We start from the raw sequence: 9,442 nt of genomic DNA, 5'->3' as shown, positions 1-9,442 counted from the left end.
CCCTGGCCAGCGACGCCTGTGATGCCACGTAGGTAGGCAGGCAGCTGAGGTGGCATAGTGGTGGGTCTTCACAAAGATCTTCATGCCGCCACGCAGGAGCCTGCCCAGCTGGTTGGGTCGGCAGCTGCATGCATGCGGTGGTGGAGGTTTAGTCGGCGTGGGCCTGATGGTGGCCCCGCGGGTGTCCTCGGTAAGGGCCTTGCCGGGGCCCCGGCAAGGGTCTTGCCAGGGCGCCTGCTGTCATCCCCGGCAAGGCGCTTGCCGGGGGCCTTGTGGTCTTCCTCGGCTGGGATCCCGCCAAGGGTTGTCGTCTCCTTAGTGCGTATCTGATCTTGAATGTCTTCACAAAGATCTGCATGCCACCACGGGGACGTCTCCCGAATCCTTGCCCTTTGGGGGCAGTGGACTCAAGGGTGATTTGCTCCGTAGGCGCGGGATGAGGCGCCGCGGCAAGGGTCTTGCCGGGGCTGCTAGAAATGTCTCCCGGCAAAGATCTTGCCGGGGGAGTCTGCTTCGTCCCCTTTGCTCTTCGTGGTCTTGGCCTTGGCGTTGTTCTAGTTCTCTTGAGCTTCGGTCTTACCCTGGCTCACCTCCCTTGCCTTGCTTGGTGTGGTGGTGCCCGTGGCTCAGACTGCCCGTGCACAGTTATAGGGGGACAAAAAGTGTACCCCTCTTTTTGTACACCGACAGGAGCCCCTGGGCCTGGACCACACATAATCGCAACGCGTTGTTGGGCTAGGCCCAAAAACGGTGCGCGGGCAGGCGGGTCGGTTTTTACCGCGGTAAGATTCTTCGCGCGCTGCGCTTCCCATGACTCGCGCGCGTGGCGCGGCGTGGGGAGGTGCATATGACGTGGGCAGCATGTGACGTGTTTTCCCCCATAGAAAAAGGAATAACCGCGGGCGCGCTGCTCACTTTCTCCTCTTTCCTCGTGCCTTTTCCAATCTCAGAGCTGCCGTTTCCTCTCTTCCTTCCTTCCTAAGCTTCCGCCGTCGCCCGCCGTCGTTGCTTCACCATCCCCCTTCCTCATCCCTCCAAACTTCTTGGCCGCCATGGCGCCCAAAACCGTCAAGGGCAAGGGGGTGGCTAAGGGCGCTGGGACTGTGGAGCCGCCGGAGAGCACGCTGTCGGGGGACCGGACGAAGCCCGCCTTTTCCTTCCCCTCGATGGTTGATGTTCATGAGCTCCGGGCCTCCTTCAGGCCTCCATGGGGAGCGAAGACGGGGGGAGAGAATTTGGGACACCCGGCGACGTGCGTCATTCCTAATGCTTGCGCCGATCCTGCTCCAAATTGGTATCCCTTTTTCGTCGATTATCTTTCTTGCGGGTTATGCCCCCCTTTCTCCAATTTCTTCTGCGACATTATGTACACCTTCGGCTTTCGCCTCTTGGATTTTACTCCGAATGCGGTGGCATGCATGGCTTTCTTCGCGCATCTTTGTGAAGGCTTTGCTGGGGTGCAGCCCAACACGACGCTCTTCCGCCATTATTTCTTCCCTCGGATCCAGCCGGGAGGTGCCGTCTCTGGTTGCGTCACCTGGATCCCAAGATCCAAGGGGGCATACCCGGACGGTGCCGTGAAGGAGAGGTGGGAGGAATGGCATGGCCGGTGGTGCTGGATTGAGGATGAAAACCCACCAGAAGTCTGCAAGGTCCGCCGAGTGCCGCCGGTCCGTGGCAGCGATTGGAGCGATGTCAACGCCGCCGACGGGAGGCTCACTGTTGCCACTACTAGGATTCTCCGGCTCACCCGGGCCGGACTCACCCTTGAGATGATCGGGGCGGACTTCATTCGCCGCCGGATCGCCCCGTTGCACAACAAGGGGACGCCAGCTTGGCTCTTTACGAATCTGGCTGACATTATGCGACTCCGCCCCGGCCTCGATCACAACTTCACAGTGCTGGCGCATGCCCACTTCTACCAGCGGCTTTTCCAGCTTGATGTGGGTCGCGATGGCGAGGTCGAACGGACCGGCAAGGCCACGAGGGCTGCCGCAAAGGTTGGGAAGGCCCTCAAGGGGCCGTCTTTCAAGCTGCCAGCGGGGGTGGTCCCGTTGTGCAACAATTCACGTCGGTCCGAGATCATCGCTATGATGCCACACTGTAACGCGCACGGCCTTGTCCCGAGCTGGAAGGAGCCGAAGGATGCTGATGTGCAGCAATTCTTTGACACCCTGATTGAGGTGTATGTCAATGCTGACGCCGAGCGGTGGCTTGTCATGGACACCACCTAGGCAGAGCTGGACTACAACGCCACTAGCGCGAGGGAGGCACAGCTTGCCATGGAGGCCGGCGGCGCCGGGGGTGTGGAGGACAAGGCCGCAATGGCTGCGAAGGAAGAGGAGCTCACCCGGTGGGCGGTGGCCTCCGGGGAGGTCAAAAGCACCGACACTGGAGCTCCGCTCGTCGAAGATGCGGCCGACGAGTCGTCGTCGGAGGAGGACGACGCGGCAGGCTCGACGCCAACCATGGGAAGAGGGCGAATCCTGCAGCGGGCTGGCTCCGGTGAGCCGGTCCGGCCCGGCAGGGCTACACGGCCTCAATTGACCCTGGAGGGGTCTGGGCGTCACACGAGGGTGACGGCGGCCAAGAGGCTGACGAAGGCCGCTGAGAAGAAGAAGATAACAGCCCCGTCCTCATCTGGGCGCGCACAAACCCCGCCATCTTCGCCTCCTCCGGCGGATGTCGACTCGGATGTTGACGCGGAGGTCACTTTTGATCTCAGGCCTCTCAGCCCGAAGAGGAAAAGGAAAGTGGTGGAAGAGGAGGAGGTGGATGACGAGTAAGTACTCCGTTCCTTACTGCCATTTCCATTCCTCTAAATTAAGTCATTCATCTTGATCCGTTTTTGCTTTCACAGGGATGCAGAGACGTTGGCCCAGAGGGTGAAGAGGGCGAAGGCCTCGGCGAGCAGTCAGCCCCCAGCTAGGGCTTCAAAGACGCCACTGGTGGTGTTGAGCAGCCCGGACAGCAGCCCCCGGCACAACCCTCAGCGTAAGTTCGTCACCCTCCTCTTATTCGACATGTGGTAGGCGTTCGATGCTATGGTGTTGACCTTGTCGGCTTTGCAGGAGGGGAGCAGCAGCAGGAGGAGCCGCAGAGGGCAACCCCCAACACACCACCCCCATCGACTACGCCGCCGCGAGGGGCGTCCCCGGCAAGGGCATCAAGAACGGAGCCCACACCCATGGAGGAAGAGGGGAACTTGGGTGCTGGTGACTCTGCCACGGCGTCGGATGCTGGCGGGGAGGGGACTTCTGCTTCACACCCTGGCACTGGTGAGTCGCCTATCCTCCGTCTCTATTTTTCCCTTATTCTTTTTCTTGGCTTCAATGCTCCCATTACTACCCAGGCCCTCCTTCAATAGATATGGAGGACATGGATACTGTTGTTGGGAATATTTCCGAGGAGGCCGCGGCGGAGGCCGCCAAGGATGCTACCGAGGACACCGCTGCGGGGGCCGCTGAGGCGACCAGCGAGGCTTCTGCCGAGGGTGCCAGCGGTGGGCCTGCCGGGGAAGCCGGCAAGGCCACCGCCGAGGAAGAGGTGGTGGATGATTAGCCTCTCTCCTCCTCAACCTCGGGCCCCGGCAGATACCTGAAGGGGGGCGACGATCTTTTTGTCCATCTTCCAGGGGCGTCAAGTTCCCGAGCGCCCGCCGAAGGGGAAGTCTTTGACGGCGAGGTGCCTGCCGCCACCGGGCTCGAGGTTGTCGATGAGCCGGGCGTTGGCGGTGATGGTTCTCCAGAAGAGCAGCTTTTCCGCGCTATGGGGGCCAACTTCCGAAAACTCCTGGCGCTCTACCATGTCCGTCTGGACAAGGTTAAGTCCAGGTCGGCAATGGTGGACCAGGCGGAGGTGGATTTCAAGGCGCGCGTTGCTGAGACGCAGACCTGGTTCCACCAGACTCGAGAGGAGCAGAGGGCCTTTCAGGAGGAATTGGCCAAGCACAATGTTGAGCCCACCATGAAGATGGCTGACATCAAGAGGGCCCAGGAAAAGGCGGCGAACTTGGCTGCCGCAGTCGAGGCCGTCCGGAACCAGCATCAAGCCGCACTGGATTCCTAGGAAGAGGACCTCATCGTGCATGAGGCGAAGCTTGCCGCAGCGCTCCGTGGCAAGGATGAGGAGCTCGAGGCCCTTGTCGCGCGGCGGACTCGCGAGCTGGAGCAGAGGCACAAGGAGCCACTTGATGCCCAGGCTCTGGCCCATGCCGGCAAAGTAAGGGAGTTGGAGGTGGAGCAGGACGAGCTGAAGGAGCAGGCCCTCAAGCTGTCCAACGAGAAGAGCACGCTCAACAACGCCTTGGTGGAGGCGCAAGGAGCGGTCATCAGCAGGGCTGGGGAGCTCTCCGAAGCACAAACTCCGTCAGAGATCTCAACCTGAAGTTGGAGGATCTCGAGAAGATGTTGTCGGAGAGCAGGGCTCAGGAGGAGACCTTGACCAGGAGTCTGGAGGAGGAGAAGCAGCTGCAGGCGAACGAGGCCGCCTCCCACCAGGAATATGTGGCGGGCGAGAACAGATCGATCAGCCGTCTAGAGGACATCGCCGGCAGGGTCACCTCGCAGTTGGCCACCATGGGGATGCCAAACGTGAGGTACGCCCCTGAGCGCAGCGGGACCGTCAACACCAAGCTGACCCTGTTCTTCGAGGGCGTCCTTGGAGCCTTGGCTTATCTTCACTCCAACCGAGCGGCCACGTTGGTCGGGGAAGCCCGGCGACTTTGCCGGGGGGTCATGACCAAGGTCCTCACCAAGATGGCATACTGGAATCTCTACCTCGACTTCGATGCCGCGATGGATAGCTTGCCGGATGGTATTGACCTCACGGTGCTCAAGGAGCGCATCAAGCCCGTCATCAGCAGCATCGACAAAATCAAGAGGGTGGAAGGCCAGCGCTGGGATTAGGCATCCCATTCTTCATCGCCGCTGCAGGTTCACGACCAAGACAAATTTCATCTTTAGTTAGAACCGCAACAATGATGTGATGTAATATAAATTTGCATTACTTTTGGAATTATGCATGTTATTTTCCTATTTGTTGCCTCTTTGTACGTCCACCCTACGCCAGCTGGGTAAGCTTGCCGGCACGAAAACCCAAGGCGGCGTCTTGGGGACGGGTCCCCATTGGCCTGCCGGGTGAGCGTGCTGCCGGGTGAGCCACCTTACCACCTTTGACGCAGCCGCTCAAACTATCGAGTTTGACTCGAGTCAGAGTCGAGAGCCTTGCCAATTGCGGAAGGCTACCCTACCGTTTTCAACGCAGCCATTTGAACTGTTGAGCGGACTCGAAACAGACCAAAGGCATTGCCGATCGGGGAAGGCCCCATTTGCGTACAAGTTTCTTTTTGTACAAAGAACGACAGCTCCAAGGATAATAACTTTATATAATAGAATGGAAATATCTGGGGTCCAATGTAACTTAGCTTCTGTTTGAAGTCGCTCGAGCGCTGATCTTCCGGCCTCCTTCCCTCCCCAAGAGCCACGAAGACGAAGGAGTGCTAGGCTGATTGCTAGAGCCGATTCTCACAACTGCGCCCCCTACCTGGCGCGCCAGAGATGTCGGTGGGAACGACACCTATGGGATCACAAGAATCTCTACTGTGGGTAGCGGGGCGCGGGGTCGTGAGAAGAGCAGATCTAACAGGTAGCACACGGTCCGTTTATCCAAGTTCGGGCCGCGAGGATGCATAAAACCCTACTCCTGCTTTGGTGGATTGTATATCTGTGTTCTTGAGCTAGCTATGGGGCGTGAGGAGCTCCAAAAAGCCGAATCCTTCCTCTGGTCGCCTCGGGCCTCCTTCTATAGAAAAAGGTGTTGCCACAGTGGCACACAGGAGGTGGAAACGGTACAGTGATGCGAGGTTATCCCTCGCATTACATGACAAGACGCATTTAATGCGTCTTGCTTAGGTGTCCTTGCTGTATCGGGGACGGGGGAGAAACATGTCTCGTCCATCGCCGCTCCTTCTTGTGTCGACACGCGCCCTAGCCAGCGACGCCTGTGATGCCACGTAGGTAGGCAGGCAGCTGAGGTGGCGCAATGGTGGGTCTTCACGAAGATCTTCATGTCGTCACACAGGTGCCTGCCCAGCTGGTTGGGTCGGCAGCTGCATGCATGCGGTGGTGGAGGTTTAGTCGGCGTGGGCCTGATGGTGGCCCTGCGGGTGTCCTCGGTAAGGGCCTTGCTGGGGCCCCGGCAAGGGTCTTGCCGGGGCGCCTGCTGTCATCCCCGGCAAGGCGCTTGCCGGAGGCCTTGTGGTCTTCCTCGGCTGGGATCCTGCCAAAGGTTGTCGTCTCCTTAGTGCGTATCTGATCTTGAATGTCTTCACAAAGATCTACACGCCACCACGGGGATGTCTCCCGAATCCTTACCCTTTGGAGGCAGTGGACTCAAGGGTGATTTTCTCCATAGGCGCGGGACGAGTCGCCGCGGCAAGGGTCTTGCCGGGGCTACTAGAACTGTCTCCCGGCAAGGACCTTGCCGGGGGAGTCCGCTTCGTCCCCTTTGCTCTTCGTGGTCTTGGCCTTGGCGTTGTTCTAGTTCTCTTGAGCTTCGGTCTTACCCTGGCTCACCTCCCTTGCCTTGCTTGGTGTGGTGGTGCCCGTGGCTCAGACTTCCCGTGCACAGTTATAGGGGTACAAAAAGTGTACCCCTCTTTTTGTACACCGACACCCCTTTGTGCCCGTCTCGCACTCCGACACATGTTGCCACTTCGAGGTTTGAGAATTTGAGTTGCGGTACCGTATCCTTTTGTGTTTCGGCTATTTAGGTACGGTTCAACATCGACACCACCCCCGCTCATCTTCGCCACAGACGCATCATCAACAACGACCACCTCGACTACATCGTGGTATTCGTGCCACCATTTTGACACCATACCGGAAGCAAGACCGGTAACCTCATCTTGTTATTGGACATATCACTCTTGCCATTACATTGATAGCCATCATAGCCTTACTCATTTGCGTTGCTTACCCATCGAGACTAGCCATTGAGTATTGCCGGCAACGAGACTTGTGCACATTAGTGATCATACTTCCCATAGCATACATACATCATTGTTGCCTATATTGGTATCATCTCTTGTGTCACCAAATTGTCATCGCATACTAACTTGCTATCTTGGTTCGTCAAGCATTGCATGAGAAAAGAGTTCAAACATCAAAGAGCCAAACAAGCTTTTATGTAAAGAGGAAAGATAAGCAAAGAGCTTTTAAGCAAGAACCATAGCATCATACAACATTAAGATTGTCATACTCGATCATCTCGGATCGTATCATAGCAACACCTTGCATACAAAATATTTGGGATAGAAGTCGTTGCATTTTTGCTAAGTAGGTTGTGCACAAGTTCTTGTATCCGCCTATCATGCAATCGTGCTAGCGTCTCTCTAGTGTTGTGCAACAAGAGCATTTTTGTGGATTCCACACTTTGGCTCACCCTTGGTTGCACAACCCCACTTATCTTTTTGTGTGTGTGTTTCCGTGTACCTTATATGCTTGGTCTACTTGTTACGTTGCATCTTGCGAATCTTTTCCAACATTATTGAAGCTCACTTACAAATTGCATCAAATTTTTGTGCCACCATCCTAACCAAGCTCCACCATAAGCTTTTACTTGTGTAGGTGTGAGAAACCGACAAGAATTCATACCAATTGGGCTATTTCCTTGTCCTGCACTGGAATGATCATCGATTCACTTTCAATTTCGGTCAAGGTACATTTGGTATTCGTTTTCTCTTTCTTCCACTCACACTTGTCTTGGAATGATGGATAGGCCAAGTACTTCTACCAACCCGCTCTTCATGGAGCAAGACGACGACATGAACTCCTTCGTCACCAAGAGTCACCTCTTTGGTTGCACAACGTGCTTTGCATCAAGAGCAACAAGCTATGAGTGAACGTATCGACAACCTTGCCGCCGACTTGTGACTTTCCGAGCAACGTACAAGGGACTACTTCGACCACAAGCTCGACGATCACAAGCAAGAGAATGACGCAAGGATGGACGAGTTTCGCGCTTTGTTGCTCAACCATGATTCTTCCACTTCAAGAAGGAGCGGTTCAAGTCACCATTCCGACTTCACCCTCTCCGGCTCAAGTACGCCGACATCGAACACTCTTCGTCAAGCCGCGCACAACGAGCGTCAAGAAAACCTCAATCCACTTCGAGACACCAGACTCGCAAGAACATCAACGCCGTCAAGCCGAAGAAGCCTTTGCGCTAGCTCGAGAACGGCAACAACAACGCCAACATGAAGAGGAAGAACGCGCGCGTCTACAACAAAATGCACAAGATGCCGAGGCTCAACATCAAGAACAACAACCCCGTGATGCTCAAGCACTTGAGGCGCAACAAGCTCTACGCGATGCAAGTCGAGCCATTGCCGACCGAGGCCGACAAGCCCGTGAACAAGAGGAAGCACTTCACGAAGAAATTCACAAACGACAATTTCAAGCTCGCGTGCATTGTCTAGTTCCTCCTCGAGTTTGACGTGCTCCTCCACAAGATCGCCAAGACCATCAAGTTCATCAAGAGCATGACGACAATGGGGATCCTCCACGACAAGAGCAACACAAGGTTGACAACCCTCTGCGCCAAGAGCACCACGAGTTGAACAATCATCTACAACATGGGCGTCATCATCCCCGACCCCAACACAATGAAGAGCAACGCTATGCCAAGCTCAAGTTCACCATGCCCAAGTTCAACGGAAGCAACGATCCCGAAGAATACCTTTCATGGGCATTGAAAGTTGACAAGATCTTCCGTTTGCACAATTATGAAGACGAGAAGAAGATCGCGATGGCATCCCTTGAGTTCCATGACTATGTCCTCATTTGGTGGGAACAAATCATAGAGCGCCGTGAGGCAAGAGGTGAACCACCCATCACTACTTGGGCACAAATGAAGGATGTCATGAGAGCATGCTTCGTGCCTACCTACTACAACCGCGACCTCTTCAAGAAACTACAACAACTCAAGCAAGGAACAAAGAGCGTTGAAGAATACTACAAGGAGATGAAGATTGCAATGATAAGAGCCAGTGTGACGGAAGATGATGAGCAAACAGTGGCACGTTTCTTGAATGGCCTCAATCATCCTATCAAGAAGATCGCCGACTTCCAACCATACTCAAATCTAATCGAGCTCGTGCACCAAGCTACCAAAGCAGAACGCCAAGAGCAAGATGATTTCAAGTATGCCAAGTTCTCATCCAAGTCCTACGGTTTCTCCAATAACCAAGCTTCAACGACTCCAACACCGACTACAAGACCCTCTAGTTCCACCATTGACAAGTCGACTTCCAAGAAAGCTTCGCCAATTACAAGCAATCCTAATACGAGCAACTTCAAGCCGAGATCTTCATCATCATCAACCCCTACCGATGAGACCGTCAAGACGAGTTCCCTCAAGTGTTTCACTTGCGGTGGCCGAG

This window comes from Triticum dicoccoides, chromosome 3A (genome assembly GCF_002162155.2).
Source record: "Triticum dicoccoides isolate Atlit2015 ecotype Zavitan chromosome 3A, WEW_v2.0, whole genome shotgun sequence".
Lineage (NCBI taxonomy): Eukaryota > Viridiplantae > Streptophyta > Magnoliopsida > Poales > Poaceae > Triticum > Triticum dicoccoides.
Note: the sequence above shows the minus strand (reverse complement) of the source record.